Source organism: Rhinoderma darwinii, chromosome 3 (assembly GCF_050947455.1).
Source record: "Rhinoderma darwinii isolate aRhiDar2 chromosome 3, aRhiDar2.hap1, whole genome shotgun sequence".
Classification (NCBI taxonomy): Eukaryota; Metazoa; Chordata; class Amphibia; order Anura; family Rhinodermatidae; genus Rhinoderma; species Rhinoderma darwinii.
The window spans coordinates 411,823,401-411,840,442 of NC_134689.1; the positions used below are offsets into that span (position 1 = coordinate 411,823,401).

General features: G+C 35.4%; 2 non-coding genes across 2 annotated transcripts; both read right to left on the reverse strand.

Moving 5' to 3' along the window:
• Positions 1 to 7,303: 7,303 nt before the first annotated feature.
• Positions 7,304 to 7,376, reverse strand: TRNAQ-UUG (transfer RNA glutamine (anticodon UUG)). The gene has a single exon. It is a non-coding gene; the product is annotated as a tRNA-Gln (tRNA).
• A 7,314-nt stretch (positions 7,377 to 14,690) lies between these two features.
• TRNAR-UCG (transfer RNA arginine (anticodon UCG)) lies at positions 14,691 to 14,763 on the reverse strand. The gene has a single exon. It is a non-coding gene; the product is annotated as a tRNA-Arg (tRNA).
• Positions 14,764 to 17,042: the final 2,279 nt, after the last annotated feature.

A 17,042-nucleotide genomic window follows, 5' to 3' on the forward strand; every position in this document is an offset into this window, starting at 1 on the left:
TTAATATTGTGTATTACAGTACTTAAATATAGGTATGGATTCAAATCTCACTTCTGATAACATTTTCTCAATATTGTGTGTTGTGGTATTTAAATATAGGAGTGAAAAAGTTTTGTTTTTTTTTTAGATATTTACGGGTATTTAGTAAAAATGATCGTGTGCCCAGATTTAAGAATAAATATTTTCACAATATTGTGTGTTATGGTCTATAAATATAGGCATGGATTAAAATCTTACTTCTGGTAACTGACTAGCCATATAAAAATATTCACTATCAATCATGTAGAAATATAGCCTATAACGACACCAAGTAAGTCATCAAATTAAGAAAGCATCTTCACCTTAGCTGTTGCAACCAGGAAAGGACTCAAATGCTTAGAAGGTCATCTGTAGAGCACTTAAAAGCTGCGACCCTCAATCTTCTGATCCAAAGTCAGATGCCTTATCCATTAGGCCACACGGTCTCACTTGTCCTAATTTTTGGAAAATGTTGAGTTCCTGGAGCCTAGCAGAAAAAGATTTTTTTTATACATTTTTAGGTATTTTGTAAAAATGACCAAGTGCCCAAATTTATAAAAAAAACAATTTCTTAATATTGTGTATTACAGTACTTAAATATAGGTATGGATTCAAATCTCACTTCTGATAACATTTTCTCAATATTGTGTGTTGTGGTATTTAAATATAGGAGTGAAAAAGTTTTTTGTTTTTTTAGATATTTACGGGTATTTAGTAAAAATGACCGAGTGCCCAGATTTAAGAATAAATATTTTCACAATATTGTGTGTTATGGTCTATAAATATAGGCATGGATTAAAATTTCACTTCTGGTAACTGCTGACTAGCCATATAAAAATATTCACTATCAATCATGTAGAAATATAGCCTATAACGACACCAAGTATCAGACGTCCAAAGTCAGACGCCTTATCCATTAGGCCACACGGTCTCACATGTTCCTAATTTTTGGAAAATGTTGAGTTCCTGGAGCCTAGCAGAAAAAGATTTTTTTATACATTTTTAGGTATTTTGTAAAAATTACCGAGTGCCCAAATTTATAAAAAAACATTTTCTTAATATTGTGTATTACAATACTTAAATATAGGAATGGATTCAAATCTCACTTCTGATAACATTTTCTCAATATTGTGTGTTGTGGTATTTAAATATAGGAGTGAAAAAGTTTTTTGTTTTTTTAGATATTTACGGGTATTTAGTAAAAATGACCGAGTGCCCAGATTTAAGAATAAATATTTTCACAATATTGTGTGTTATGGTCAATAAATATAGGCATGGATTAAAATCTCACTTCTGGTAACTGCTGACTAGCCATATAAAAATATTCACTATCAATCATGTAGAAATATAGCCTATAACGACACCAAGTAGGTCATCAAATTAAGAAAGCATCTAAAACTTAGCTATTGCAACCAGGAAAGGACTCAAATGCTTAGAAGGTCATCTGAAGAGCACTTAAAAGCTGCGACTGTGAAGGGACTCGAACCCTCAATCTTCTGATCCTAAGTAAAACGCCTTATCCATTAGGCCACACGGTCTCACATGTTCCTAATTTTTGGAAAATTTTGAGTTCCTGGAGCCTAGCAGAAAAAGATTTTTTTTATACATTTTTAGGTATTTTGTAAAAATGAACGAGTGCCCAAATTTATAAAAAAACATTTTCTTAATATTGTGTATTACAGTACTTAAATATAGGTATGGATTCAAATCTCACTTCTGATAACATTTTCTCAATATTGTGTGTTGTGGTATTTAAATATAGGAGTGAAAAAGTTTTTTGTTTTTTTTTTAGATATTTACGGGTATTTAGAAAAAATGATCGTGTGCCCAGATTTAAGAATAAATATTTTCACAATATTGTGTGTTATGGTCTATAAATATAGGCATGGATTAAAATCTCACTTCTGGTAACTGCTGACTAGCCATATAAAAATATTCACTATCAATCATGTAGAAATATAGCCTATAACGACACCAAGTATGTCATCAAATTAAGAAAGCATCTAAAACTTAGCTGTTGCAACCAGGAAAGGACTCAAATGCTTAGAAGGTCATCTGAAGAGCACTTAAAAGCTGCGACCATGAAGGGACTCAAACCCTCAATCTTCTGATCCGAAGTCAGACGCCTTATCCAAAATTAGGACATGTTCCTAATTTTTGGAAAATTTTGAGTTCATGGAGCCTAGCAGAAAAATATTTTTTTTATACATTTTTAGGTATTTAGTAAAAATGACCGAGTGCCCAAATTTATAAAAAAAACATTTTCTTAATATTGTGTATTACAGTACTTAAATATAGGTATGGATTCAAATCTCACTTCTGATAACATTTTCTCAATATTGTGTGTTGTGGTATTTAAATATAGGAGTGAAAAAGTTTTTTGTTTTTTTAGATATTTACGGGTATTTAGTAAAAATGACCGAGTGCCCAGATTTAAGAATAAATATTTTCACAATATTGTGTGTTATGGTCTATAAATATAGGCATGGATTAAAATCTCACTTCTGGTAACTGCTGACTAGCCATATAAAAATATTCACTATCAATCATGTAGAAATATAGCCTATAACGACACCAAGTATGTCATCAAATTAAGAAAGCATCTAAAACTTAGCTGTTGCAACCAGGAAAGGACTCAAATGCTTAGAAGGTCATCTGAAGAGCACTTAAAAGCTGCGACCATGAAGGGACTCAAACCCTCAATCTTCTGATCCGAAGTCAGACGCCTTATCCAAAATTAGGACATGTTCCTAATTTTTGGAAAATTTTGAGTTCCTGGAGCCTAGCAGAAAAAGATTTTTTTATACATTTTTAGGTATTTTGTAAAAATGACCGAGTGCCCAAATTTATAAAAAAGCATTTTCTTAATATTGTGTATTACAGTACTTAAATATAGGTATGGATTCAAACCTCACTTCTGATAACATTTTCTCAATATTGTGTGTTGTGGTATTTAAATATAGGAGTGAAAAAGTTTTTTGTTTTTTTAGATATTTACGGGTATTTAGTAAAAATGACCGAGTGCCCAGATTTAACAATAAATAAATATTTTCACAATATTGTGTGTTATGGTCAATAAATATAGGCATGGATTAAAATCTCACTTCTGGTAACTGCTGACTAGCCATTTAAAAATATTCACTATCAATCATGTAGAAATATAGCCTATAACGACACCAAGTAGGTCATCAAATTAAGAAAGCATCTAAAACTTAGCTATTGCAACCAGGAAAGGACTCAAATGCTTAGAAGGTCATCTGAAGAGCACTTAAAAGCTGCAACCATGAAGGGACACGAACCCTCAATCTTCTGATCCGAAGTAAAACGCCTTATCCATTAGGCCACACGGTCTCACATGTTCCTAATTTTTGGAAAATTTTGAGTTCCTGGAGCCTAGCAGAAAAAGATTTTTTTTATACATTTTTAGGTATTTTGTAAAAATGACCGAGTGCCCAAATTTATAAAAAAACATTTTCTTAATATTGTGTATTACAGTACTTAAATATAGGTATGGATTCAAATCTCACTTCTGATAACATTTTCTCAATATTGTGTGTTGTGGTATTTAAATATAGGAGTGAAAAAGTTTTTTGGTTTTTTTTAGATATTTACGGGTATTTAGTAAAAATGACCGAGTGCCCAGATTTAAGAATAAATATTTTCACAATATTGTGTGTTATGGTCTATAAATATAGGCATGGATTAAAATTTCACTTCTGGTAACTGCTGACTAGCCATATAAAAATATTCACTATCAATCATGTAGAAATATAGCCTATAACGACACCAAGTATCAGACGTCCAAAGTCAGACGCCTTATCCATTAGGCCACACGGTCTCACATGTTCCTAATTTTTGGAAAATGTTGTGTTCCTGGAGCCTAGCAGAAAAAGATTTTTTTATACATTTTTAGGTATTTTGTAAAAATGACCGAGTGCCCAAATTTATAAAAAAACATTTTCTTAATATTGTGTATTACAATACTTAAATATAGGTATGGATTCAAATCTCACTTCTGATAACATTTTCTCAATATTGTGTGTTGTGGTATTTAAATATAGGAGTGAAAAAGTTTTTTGTTTTTTTAGATATTTACGGGTATTTAGTAAAAATGACCGAGTGCCCAGATTTAAGAATAAATATTTTCACAATATTGTGTGTTATGGTCTATAAATATAGGCATGGATTAAAATCTCACTTCTGGTAACTGCTGACTAGCCATATAAAAATATTCACTATCAATCATGTAGAAATATAGCCTATAACGACACCAAGTATGTCATCAAATTAAGAAAGCATCTAAAACTTAGCTATTGCAACCAGGAAAGGACTCAAATGCTTAGAAGGTCATCTGAAGAGCACTTAAAAGCTGCGACCATGAAGGGACTCGAACCCTCAATCTTCTGATCCGAAGTAAAACGCCTTATCCATTAGGCCACACGGTCTCACATGTTCCTAATTTTTGGAAAATGTTGAGTTCCTGGAGCCTAGCAGAAAAATATTTTTTTATACATTTTTAGGTATTTTGTAAAAATGACCGAGTGCCCAAATTTATAAAAAAACATTTTCTTAATATTGTGTATTACAATACTTAAATATAGGTATGGATTCAAATCTCACTTCTGATAACATTTTCTCAATATTGTGTGTTGTGGTATTTAAATATAGGAGTGAAAAAGTTTTTTGTTTTTTTAGATATTTACGGGTATTTAGTAAAAATGACCGAGTGCCCAGATTTAAGAATAAATATTTTCACAATATTGTGTGTTATGGTCTATAAATATAGGCATGGATTAAAATCTCACTTCTGGTAACTGCTGACTAGCCATATAAAAATATTCACTATCAATCATGTAGAAATATAGCCTATAACGACACCAAGTATGTCATCAAATTAAGAAAGCATCTAAAACTTAGCTGTTGCAACCAGGAAAGGACTCAAATGCTTAGAAGGTCATCTGAAGAGCACTTAAAAGCTGCGACCATGAAGGGACTCAAACCCTCAATCTTCTGATCCGAAGTCAGACGCCTTATCCAAAATTAGGACATGTTCCTAATTTTTGGAAAATTTTGAGTTCCTGGAGCCTAGCAGAAAAAGATTTTTTTTATACATTTTTAGGTATTTTGTAAAAATGACCGAGTGCCCAAATTTATAAAAAAAACATTTTCTTAATATTGTGTATTACAGTACTTAAATATAGGTATGGATTCAAATCTCACTTCTGATAACATTTTCTCAATATTGTGTGTTGTGGTATTTAAATATAGGAGTGAAAAAGTTTTTTGTTTTTTTTTAGATATTTACGGGTATTTAGTAAAAATGACCAAGTGCCCAGATTTAAGAATAAATATTTTCACAATATTGTGTGTTATGGTCTATAAATATAGGCATAGATTAAAATTTCACTTCTGGTAACTGCTGACTAGCCATATAAAAATATTCACTATCAATCATGTAGAAATATAGCCTATAACGACACCAAGTATCAGACGTCCAAAGTCAGACGCCTTATCCATTAGGCCACACGGTCTCACATGTTCCTAATTTTTGGAAAATGTTGAGTTCCTGGAGCCTAGCAGAAAAATATTTTTTTATACATTTTTAGGTATTTTGTAAAAATGACCGAGTGCCCAAAATTATAAAAAAAAATTTCTTAATATTGTGTATTACAATACTTAAATATAGGTATGGATTCAAATCTCACTTCTGATAACATTTTCTCAATATTGTGTGTTGTGGTATTTAAATATAGGAGTGAAAAAGTTTTTTGTTTTTTTAGATATTTACGGGTATTTAGTAAAAATGACCGAGTGCCCAGATTTAAGAATAAATATTTTCACAATATTGTGTGTTATGGTCTATAAATATAGGCATGGATTAAAATCTCACTTCTGGTAACTGCTGACTAGCCATATAAAAATATTCACTATCAATCATGTAGAAATATAGCCTATAACGACACCAAGTATGTCATCAAATTAAGAAAGCATCTAAAACTTAGCTGTTGCAACCAGGAAAGGACTCAAATGCTTAGAAGGTCATCTGAAGAGCACTTAAAAGCTGCGACCATGAAGGGACTCGAACCCTCAATCTTCTGATCCGAAGTAAAACACCTTATCCATTTGGCCACACGGTCTCACATGTTCCTAATTTTTGGAAAATTTTGAGTTCCTGGAGCCTAGCAGAAAAAGATTTTTTTTATACATTTTTAGGTATTTTGTAAAAATGACCGAGTGCCCAAATTTATAAAAAAAAATAATTCTTTATATTGCGTATTACAGTACTTAAATATAGGTATGGATTCAAATCTCACTTCTGATAACATTTTCTAAATATTGTGTGTTGTGGTATTTAAATATAGGAGTGAAAACGTTTTTTGTTTTTTTTTAGATATTTACGGGTATTTAGTAAAAATGACCGAGTGCCCAGATTTAAGAATAAATATTTTCACAATATTGTGTGTTATGGTCTATAAATATAGGCATGGATTAAAATCTCACTTCTGGTAACTGCTGACTAGCCATATAAAAATATTCACTATCAATCATGTAGAAATATAGCCTATAACGACACCAAGTAGGTCATCAAATTAAGAAAGCATCTAAAACTTAGCTATTGCAACCAGGAAAGGACTCAAATGCTTAGAAGGTCATCTGAAGAGCACTTAAAAGCTGCGACCATGAAGGGACTCGAACCCTCAATCTTCTGATCCGAAGTAAAACGCCTTATCCATTAGGCCACACGGTCTCACATGTTCCTAATTTTTGGAAAATTTTGAGTTCCTGGAGCCTAGCAGAAAAAGATTTTTTTTATACATATTTAGGTATTTTGTAAAAATGAACGAGTGCCCACATTTATAAAAAAACATTTTCTTAATATTGTGTATTACAGTACTTAAATATAGGTATGGATTCAAATCTCACTTCTGATAACATTTTCTCAATATTGTGTGTTGTGGTATTTAAATATAGGAGTGAAAAAGTTTTTTGGTTTTTTTTAGATATTTACGGGTATTTAGTAAAAATGATCGTGTGCCCAGATTTAAGAATAAATATTTTCACAATATTGTGTGTTATGGTCTATAAATATAGGCATGGATTAAAATCTCACTTCTGGTAACTGCTGACTAGCCATATAAAAATATTCACTATCAATCATGTAGAAATATAGCCTATAACGACACCAAGTATGTCATCAAATTAAGAAAGCATCTAAAACTCAGCTGTTGCAACCAGGAAAGGACTCAAATGCTTAGAAGGTCATCTGAAGAGCACTTAAAAGCTGCGACCATGAAGGGACTCGAACCATCAATCTTCTGATCCAAAGTCAGACGCCTTATCCATTAGGCCACAAGGTCCCACGGGTTCCAAATTTTTTGAAAATATTGAGTTCCTGGAGCCTAGCAGAAAAAATTTTTTTTTTGTACATTTTTAGGTATTTTGTAAAAATGTCTGAGTGCCCAAATTTATAAAAAAAACATTTTCTTAATATTGTGTATTACAGTACTTAAATATAGGTATGGATTCAAATCTCACTTCTGATAACATTTTCTCAATATTGTGTGTTGTGATATTTAAATATAGGAGTGAAAAAGTTTTTTGTTTTTTTAGATATTTACGGGTATTTAGTAAAAATGATCGTGTGCCCAGATCTAAGAATAAATATTTTCACAATATTGTGTGTTATGGTCTATAAATATAGGCATGGATTAAAATCTCACTTCTGGTAACTGCTGACTAGCCATATAAAAATATTCACTATCAATCATGTAGAAATATAGCCTATAACGACACCAAGTATGTCATCAAATTAACCGGTTAAGGACTAGGCTGTTTTACAGCTAAATGACCATAGCAAATTTCACAATTTTGCTATGCGCTTCTTTAGATGACTATAACTCAGCAGGTGAATAAAGGTCATCTTTGAATTTTACACTCTTTTTAAAGGACAGATAGGGCTTTGTTTTAGTGGCATTTTTCAGTATATATAATTTTTTTTTTTTCTCTAAAGTGGGCAAAATTGGAAAAAAATGCAAGAATTTAACTATTGCGTCGGTTTATGCTAGCATTTTTCACACACGGTATGAACCACGGCCAAAATTAATCTCCTTTCACATTCTTCCACTTCTCCCGTGCATGGGGATACCAAATATGTGAGCCTTATTCACTGTGCGGGCATGTGCCAGGGCTTGGCATAAAAGGAGGCTTTTTGGCCTTTTCGGTCCAGGAATTTTGCATTTGATTTTAGAGCCGCATACTGTTTTCTGGGGGGCCTAATGCTGCTGAAACATTAGAAACACCCCATAAATGACTTCATTCACACAAGTAGACCCCACAAGGTTTCCTTCAAGGGGTTTATCATATTTTTAGCAAGTCCAGTTTTCTTCTGAAAGTTTCTTGAATAAGATGGAACAAAATAAAATCAGCACTTTTTTAGCAAATGCGTCAGTTTAGGCTAGTATTTTTCACACACGGTATAGACCACGGCCAAAATTCATCTCCTTTCACGTTCTTCCACTTCTCCCGTGCATGGGGATACCAAATATGTGTGCCTTATTCGCTGTGCGGGCATGTGCCAGGGCTTGGCATAAAAAGAGGCTTTTTGGCCTTTTCGGTCCAGGAATTTTGCATTTGATTTTAGAGCCGCATACTGTTTTCTGGGGGGCCTAATGCTGCTGAAACATTAGAAACACCCCATAAATGACTTCATTCACACAAGTAGACCCCACAAGGTTTCCTTCAAGGGGTTTATCATATTTTTAGCAAGTCCAGTTTTCTTCTGAAAGTTTCTTGAATAAGATGGAACAAAATAAAATCAGCACTTTTTTAGCAAATGCGTCAGTTTAGGCTAGTATTTTTCACACACGGTATAGACCACGGCCAAAATTCATCTCCTTTCACGTTCTTCCACTTCTCCCGTGCATGGGGATACCAAATATGTGTGCCTTATTCGCTGTGCGGGCATGTGCCAGGGCTTGGCATAAAAGGAGGCTTTTTGGCCTTTTCGGTCCAGGAATTTTGCATTTGATTTTAGAGCCGCATACTGTTTTCTGGGGGGCCTAATGCTGCTGAAACATTAGAAACACCCCATAAATGACTTCATTCACACAAGTAGACCCCACAAGGTTTCCTTCAAGGGGTTTATCATATTTTTAGCAAGTCCAGTTTTCTTCTGAAAGTTTCTTGAATAAGATGGAACAAAATAAAATCAGCACTTTTTTAGCAAATGCGTCAGTTTAGGCTAGTATTTTTCACACACGGTATAGACCACGGCCAAAATTCATCTCCTTTCACGTTCTTCCACTTCTCCCGTGCATGGGGATACCAAATATGTGTGCCTTATTCGCTGTGCGGGCATGTGCCAGGGCTTGGCATAAAACTAGGCTTTTTGGCCTTTTCGGTCCAGGAATTTTGCATTTGATTTTAGAGCCGCATACTGTTTTCTGGGGGGCCTAATGCTGCTGAAACATTAGAAACACCCCATAAATGACTTCATTCACACAAGTAGACCCCACAAGGTTTCCTTCAAGGGGTTTATCATATTTTTAGCAAGTCCAGTTTTCTTCTGAAAGTTTCTTGAATAAGATGGAACAAAATAAAATCAGCACTTTTTTAGCAAATGCGTCAGTTTAGGCTAGTATTTTTCACACACGGTATAGACCACGGCCAAAATTCATCTCCTTTCACGTTCTTCCACTTCTCCCGTGCATGGGGATACCAAATATGTGTGCCTTATTTGCTGTGCGGGCATGTGCCAGGGCTTGGCATAAAAGGAGGCTTTTTGGCCTTTTCGGTCCAGGAATTTTGCATTTGATTTTAGAGCCGCATACTGTTTTCTGGGGGGCCTAATGCTGCTGAAAGATTAGAATCACCCCATAAATGACTTCATTCACACAAGTAGACCCCACAAGGTTTCCTTCAAGGGGTTTATCATATTTTTAGACAGTCCAGTTTTCTTCTGAAAGTTTCTTGAATAAGATGGAACAAAATAAAATTACCTTTTTTTTTTAACAAATGCGTCAGCTTATGCTAGCTTTTTCACACACAAAATGGACCACGGACAAAATTCATCGCATTTCACATTCTTCCACTTCTCCCGTGCATGGGGATACCAAATATGTGTGCTTTATTCACGGGCATGTGCCAGGGCTTGGCATAAAAGGAGGCTTTTTGGCCTTTTCGGTCCAGGAATTCTGCACTTGATTTTATAGCCGCATACTGTTTTCTGGGGGGCGTAATGCTGCTGAAACATTAGAAACACCCCATAAATGACTTCATTCACACAAGTAGACCCCACAAGGTTTCCTTCAAGGGGTTTATCATATTTTTAGACAGTCCAGTTTTCTTCTGAAAGTTTCTTGAATAAGATGGATCAAAATAAAATTAGCAATTTTTTAGCAAATGCGTCAGTTTATACCAGCATTTTTCACACACAGCATAGACCACGGTCAAAATTAATCTCCGTTCACATTCTGCCACTTCTCCCGTGCACGGGGATACCAAATATGTGGCCTTATTTATCACATAGAGATGTAGGAGGGCGGAGGATAGAAGAAGATTATTTCACAAATCGCTTTTTTTCAAAGCTGGTTTTACAAAACTCAACAGAGTTTCTATAACACTTCCAAAATATCTGCTCTTGAAGCAGAAATCCCAAAATATTCATCTAGGGGTATAATGGGAATTTATTTTTTGGGGTTTTCTAAAATAAGAAATTTCAGGTTAATGCAAATGGAGCTCTCCAGCAGATGAACTTTAGAAAACATCAAACATGACATCCATCCCCCACCCATTCCCTCCCTCACCCTTGGAGTAAAATCAGGGGAAAAATAAAAACGTAATGTAGGGCAAATATATTTTCAACAAATTAACTAAAATCTAATAATTCAGAACAGTGTGGTATTTTTTAAAACATGGCTCAATGCACAGGCCTGGTTGCGAGGGACATGAGGGACAGAAATATCGGGAATCTTTGCGGTGCCTCTGTCTCTGTTTTTTTTATAGAGCACAAATGAGTTGTGGATGGCCACCTGTAACAAATAAATGGCCACCTTTTTGTACCAGGTTTTAGTTTTGCGTTTTACTAAATAGGGCTGTAAAACCTGGTCGCTTAAATCCACCCCCCCCATGTACTTGTTATATTCGGACACGCTCACTGGTTTGTGCTTGTCCGATGTTGCCCCTCTTTCCCTCACTGCCACTGTTCCTGCGGTATGAATCGTGCTTAGCACATACACATCTTTGCGATCCCTGAACTTGACCGCCAGCAATTCTTCAGATGCATAAGCACAGGAGTCCCCCTTTACCATGCGCTTCCCCACTAATTGCTGTGGAAAACCAATTCAGTTTTTGCGCATGGTACCACATGCCCCTGTCCTTGCAGCATGCAAATGCCTAAACAGGGGCACACTCGAATAAAAATTATCACAGTACAGGTGGTACCCCTTGTGAAGCAGAGGCTGCATTATCTCCCACACAATCTTACTGCTGGTGGAAAGATCAGGGGGGCATCCAGGAACATTTATTGTGCGGTCCCGCCCTTCATAAATCCTGAAGGCGGTGGTATATCCTGACCCGCTTTCACACAATTTGTAGAGCTTAACGCCATATCTTGCCCTTTTGGAAGGTAGATATTGGCGAAAGCTAAGTCTGCCATGAAAGTTGAGGAGGGATTCGTCCACACTTACATTCTGCTCAGGGGTGTAGAGTTGCAGAAATAAATTATTCAGGGAATTTATTAGCGGTCTTATTTTGAACAACCGATCCCGGTTTGCATCGGTACTTGGGGGGGCCTGTGCGTTGTCATTGAAGTGGAGGAACCTCATTATTGTCTCATAACGAGACCTGGGCATTACTGCAGAATATACTGGGGTGGCTTGGGCGGGTCTTGTTGACCAGTAAGACCTAATGGAGGGCTTTTTGACAATACCCATATTTAGGGTGAGCCCCAAATTTTTTTTTAATTCCTGCAAATTGGTGGGCGTCCAATCTCTGGCATGGGTGGATGAAGGTTTCTGCCTTATATATTGCGTGGCATATAAATTTGTTTCGTGGACAATCTGATTTAGGATGTCGTCCGTTATAAATAAATGGAAGTAATCCATTTGGACAAAATTTGTATTGTCCACGGTTATGCCAGGAGTGGCCGTAAATCCGTGGATTCTAGACCCAAAAGATGGGGCAGGTGCCCATACAAGAGCCTGGACTGGAGGGACCAGGCTGTCCCGTGCTACAGCGCTACTTGGCCCTGCGCTTTCATGTTCTGCAGTTTCGACTGCATCAGGGACAACGTCCCCTGAAGATGAACCTGAAGTGACGCTGTCATCGTCACTACCTAAAACAGGTTCCATCTCGGACGCCATCTCTGATGCGGTCTCCGACTCAGACCACAGCATGGCGTATGCCTCCTCGGCGCTAAACAACTTCCTCGCCATAACGTAACTAACACTAACACTAACTAAACAAATTTTTTTTTTTTTTTATAAAACACACAAACTAACTGCTATATATATCTACACTACCGCTAACAAAAAAATAAACCGCTATTGCTATATATATTATATATATGTGGATATATATATAATTATATACTCCCTACCTGCCTATTCTAATAGAATAAAAGAAAGAAAGGTAGATAGATAGAAAAAAAGATAGATGGATAGATAGATTGTATAGATAGATAGAAATCTATCTATACAGAGAATGTTTTAGAGTGTAACTGTATTTTTTTGTAACTGTAACTGTATTCTTCTGGCAGCAATTCTCCCGAGTCTCTTCTTCTCCTCAAACTGAAACAATGTTTTACTGCCAGAAAAGTCAAAATAAAACAAATGTGGTCGCTGTGATAGGTTTTCACAGCGACCACATGATCAGGGACCATCAGATTGGTCCCTGATACTCTGCCCAGTGCCCAGAGCTGTTGGTAACAGCGTGGGCACAGGGCTGTGTGCACGCGATCGCGTGCACACTGTTTTATAAGCAGGAATGCATGTGATCGCTGTGATTGGTTGTCACAGCGACCACATGTTCAGGGACCATCAGATTGGTCCCTGATACTCTGCCCAGTGCCCAGAGCTGTTGGTAACAGCGAGGGCACAGGGCTGTGTGCACGCGATCGCGTGCACACTGTTTTCTATGCAGAAATGCATGTGATCGCTGTGATTGGTTGTCACAGCGATCACATGTTCAGGGGCCAAAAGATTGACCCCTGACATTCTGCCCAGTGCCCATGGCTGTTAGCAACAGCCAGGGCATAGAGCTGTGTGCACGCGATCGCGCGTGCACAGTCTCTGAAGTGTGGCCGTATATATACTATACGCCGGACTTTAGAGACCCTGACCGCTGGCCGTATATTTACGGCCAGCGGTCGGGAACCTGTTAAGAAAGCATCTAAAACTTAGCTGTTGCAACCAGGAAAGGACTCAAATGCTTAGAAGGTCATCTGAAGAGCACTTAAAAGCTGCGACCATGAAGGGACTCAAACCCTCAATCTTCTGATCCGAAGTCAGACGCCTTATCCAAAATTAGGACATGTTCCTAATTTTTGGAAAATTTTGAGTTCCTGGAGCCTAGCAGAAAAAGATTTTTTTTATACATTTTTAGGTATTTTGTAAAAATGACCGAGTGCCCAAATTTATAAAAAAAACATTTTCTTAATATTGTGTATTACAGTACTTAAATATAGGTATGGATTCAAATCTCACTTCTAATAGCATTTTCTCAATATTGTGTGTTGTGGTATTTAAATATAGGAGTGAAAAAGTTTTTTGTTTTTTTTTAGATATTTACGGGTATTTAGTAAAAATGACCGAGTGCCCAGATTTAAGAATAATTATTTTCACAATATTGTGTGTTATGGTCTATAAATATAGGCATGGATTAAAATTTCACTTCTGGTAACTGCTGACTAGCCATATAAAAATATTCACTATCAATCATGTAGAAATATAGCCTATAACGACACCAAGTAGGTCATCAAATTAAGAAAGCATCTAAAACTTAGCTATTGCAACCAGGAAAGGACTCAAATGCTTAGAAGGTCATCTGAAAAGCACTTAAAAGCTGCGACCATGAAGGGACTCGAACCCTCAATCTTCTGATCCGAAGTAAAACACCTTATCCATTAGGCCACACGGTCTCACATGTTCCTAATTTTTGGAAAATTTTGAGTTCCTGGAGCCTAGCAGAAAAAGATTTTTTTTATACATTTTTAGGTATTTTGTAAAAATGAACGAGTGCCCAAATTTATAAAAAAACATTTTCTTAATATTGTTTATTACAGTACTTAAATATAAGTATGGATTCAAATCTCACTTCTGATAACATTTTCTCAATATTGTGTGTTGTGGTATTTAAATATAGGAGTGAAAAAGTTTTTTGTTTTTTTAGATATTTACGGGTATTTAGTAAAAATGACCGAGTGCCCAGATTTAAGAATAAATATTTTCACAATATTGTGTGTTATGGTCTATAAATATAGGCATGGATTAAAATCTCACTTCTGGTAACTGCTGACTAGCCATATAAAAATATTCACTATCAATCATGTAGAAATATAGCCTATAACGACACCAAGTATGTCATCAAATTAAGAAAGCATCTAAAACTTATCTGTTGCAACCAGGAAAGGACTCAAATGCTTAGAAGGTCATCTGAAGAGCACTTAAAAGCTGCGACCATGAAGGGACTCAAACCCTCAATCTTCTGATCCGAAGTCAGACGCCTTATCCATTAGGCCACAAGGTCTCACGTGTTCCAAATTTTTGGAAAATATTGAGTTCCTGGAGCCTAGCAGAATATTTTTTTTTTTTGTACATTTTTAGGTATTTTGTAAAAATGTCTGAGTGCCCAAATTTATAAAAAAACCAATTTCTTAATATTGTGTATTACAGTACTTAAATATAGGTATGGATTCAAATCTCACTTCTGATAACATTTTCTCAATATTGTGTGTTGTGGTATTTAAATATAGGAGTGAAAAAGTTTTTTGTTTTTTTAGATATTTACGGGTATTTAGTAAAAATGACCGAGTGCCCAGATTTAAGAATAAATATTTTCACAATATTGTGTGTTATGGTCTATAAATATAGGCATGGATTAAAATCTCACTTCTGGTAACTGCTGACTAGCCATATAAAAATATTCACTATCAATCATGTAGAAATATAGCCTATAACGACACCAAGTATGTCATCAAATTAAGAAAGCATCTAAAACTTAGCTGTTGCAACCAGGAAAGGACTCAAATGCTTAGAAGTTCATCTGAAGAGCACTTAAAAGCTGCGACCATGAAGGGACTCAAACCCTCAATCTTCTGATCCGAAGTCAGACGCCTTATCCAAAATTAGGACATGTTCCTAATTTTTGGAAAATTTTGAGTTCCTGGAGCCTAGCAGAAAAAGATTTTTTTTATACATTTTTAGGTATTTTGTAAAAATGACCGAGTGCCCAAATTTATAAAAAAACATTTTCTTAATACTGTGTATTACAGTACTTAAATATAGGTATGGATTCAAATCTCACTTCTGATAACATTTTCTCAATATTGTGTGTTGTGGTATTTAAATATAGGAGTGAAAAAGTTTTTTGTTTTTTTTTAGATATTTACGGGTATTTAGTAAAAATGACCGAGTGCCCAGATTTAAGAATAAATATTTTCACAATATTGTGTGTTATGGTCTATAAATATAGGCATGGATTAAAATCTCACTTCTGGTAACTGCTGACTAGCCATATAAAAATATTCACTATCAATCATGTAGAAATATAGCCTATAACGACACCAAGTATGTCATCAAATTAAGAAAGCATCTAAAACTTAGCTGTTGCAACCAGGAAAGGACTCAAATGCTTAGAAGGTCATCTGTAGAGCACTTAAAAGCTGCAACCATGAAGGGACTCGAACCCTCAATCTTCTGATCCGAAGTCAGACGCCTTATCCATTAGATAGATAGATGTTCTTAATTTTTGGAAAATGTTGATTTCCTGGAGCCTTTCAGAAAAAGATTTTTTTTATACATTTTTAGGTATTTTGTAAAAATGACCGAGTGCCCAAATTTATAAAAAAACATTTTCTTAATATTGTGTATTACAGTACTTAAATATAGGTATGGATTCAAATCTCACTTCTGATAACATTTTCTCAATATTGTGTGTTGTGGTATTTAACCCCTTCCCTCTTTGGCCGCTTTTGACCTTCCTGACAGAGCCTCATTTTTCAAATCTGACATGTTTCACTTTATATGGTAATAACTCCGGAATGCTTTTACCTATCCAAGTGATTCTGAGATTGTTTTCTCGTGACACATTGGACTTTATGTTACTGCCAAAATTTGCCCGATACATTCAGTATTTAATTGTGAAAAACACCAAAATTTTGCGAAAAATTGCAAAAATGTGCATTTTTCTCAATTTAAATGTATCTGCTTGTAAGACAGGCAGTTATACCACACAAAAATGTTGCTAACTAACATCCCCCATATGTCTACTTTAGATTGGCATAGTTTTTTAAACATAATTTTATTTTTCTAGGACGTTACAAGGCTTAGAACTTTAGCAGCAATTTCTCACATTTTCAAGAAAATTTCAAAATGCTATTTTTACAGGGGCCAGTTCAGTTGTGAAGTGGCTTTGAGGGCCTTGTATATTAGAAACCCCCAATAAATCACCCCATTTTAAAAACTGCACCCCTCAAAGTATTCAAAACAGCATTTAGAAAGTTTCTTAACCCTTTAGACATTGCGCAGGAATTAAGGCAAAGTAGAGGTGAAATTTACAAAGTTCATTTTTTTTTTCCAGAAATTCATTTTGAATCCATTTTTTTTGTACCACAGAATGTTTTACCCAAGAAATGCAACTCAATATTTATTGCCCAGGTTCTGCAGTTTTAGGAAATATCCCACATGTGGCTCTAGTGTGCTACTGGACTTAAGCACCGGCCTCAGAAGCAAAGGAGCACCTGGTGGATTTTGGGTCTCCTTTTTATTAGAATATATTTTAGGCACCATGTCAGCTTTGAACAGGTC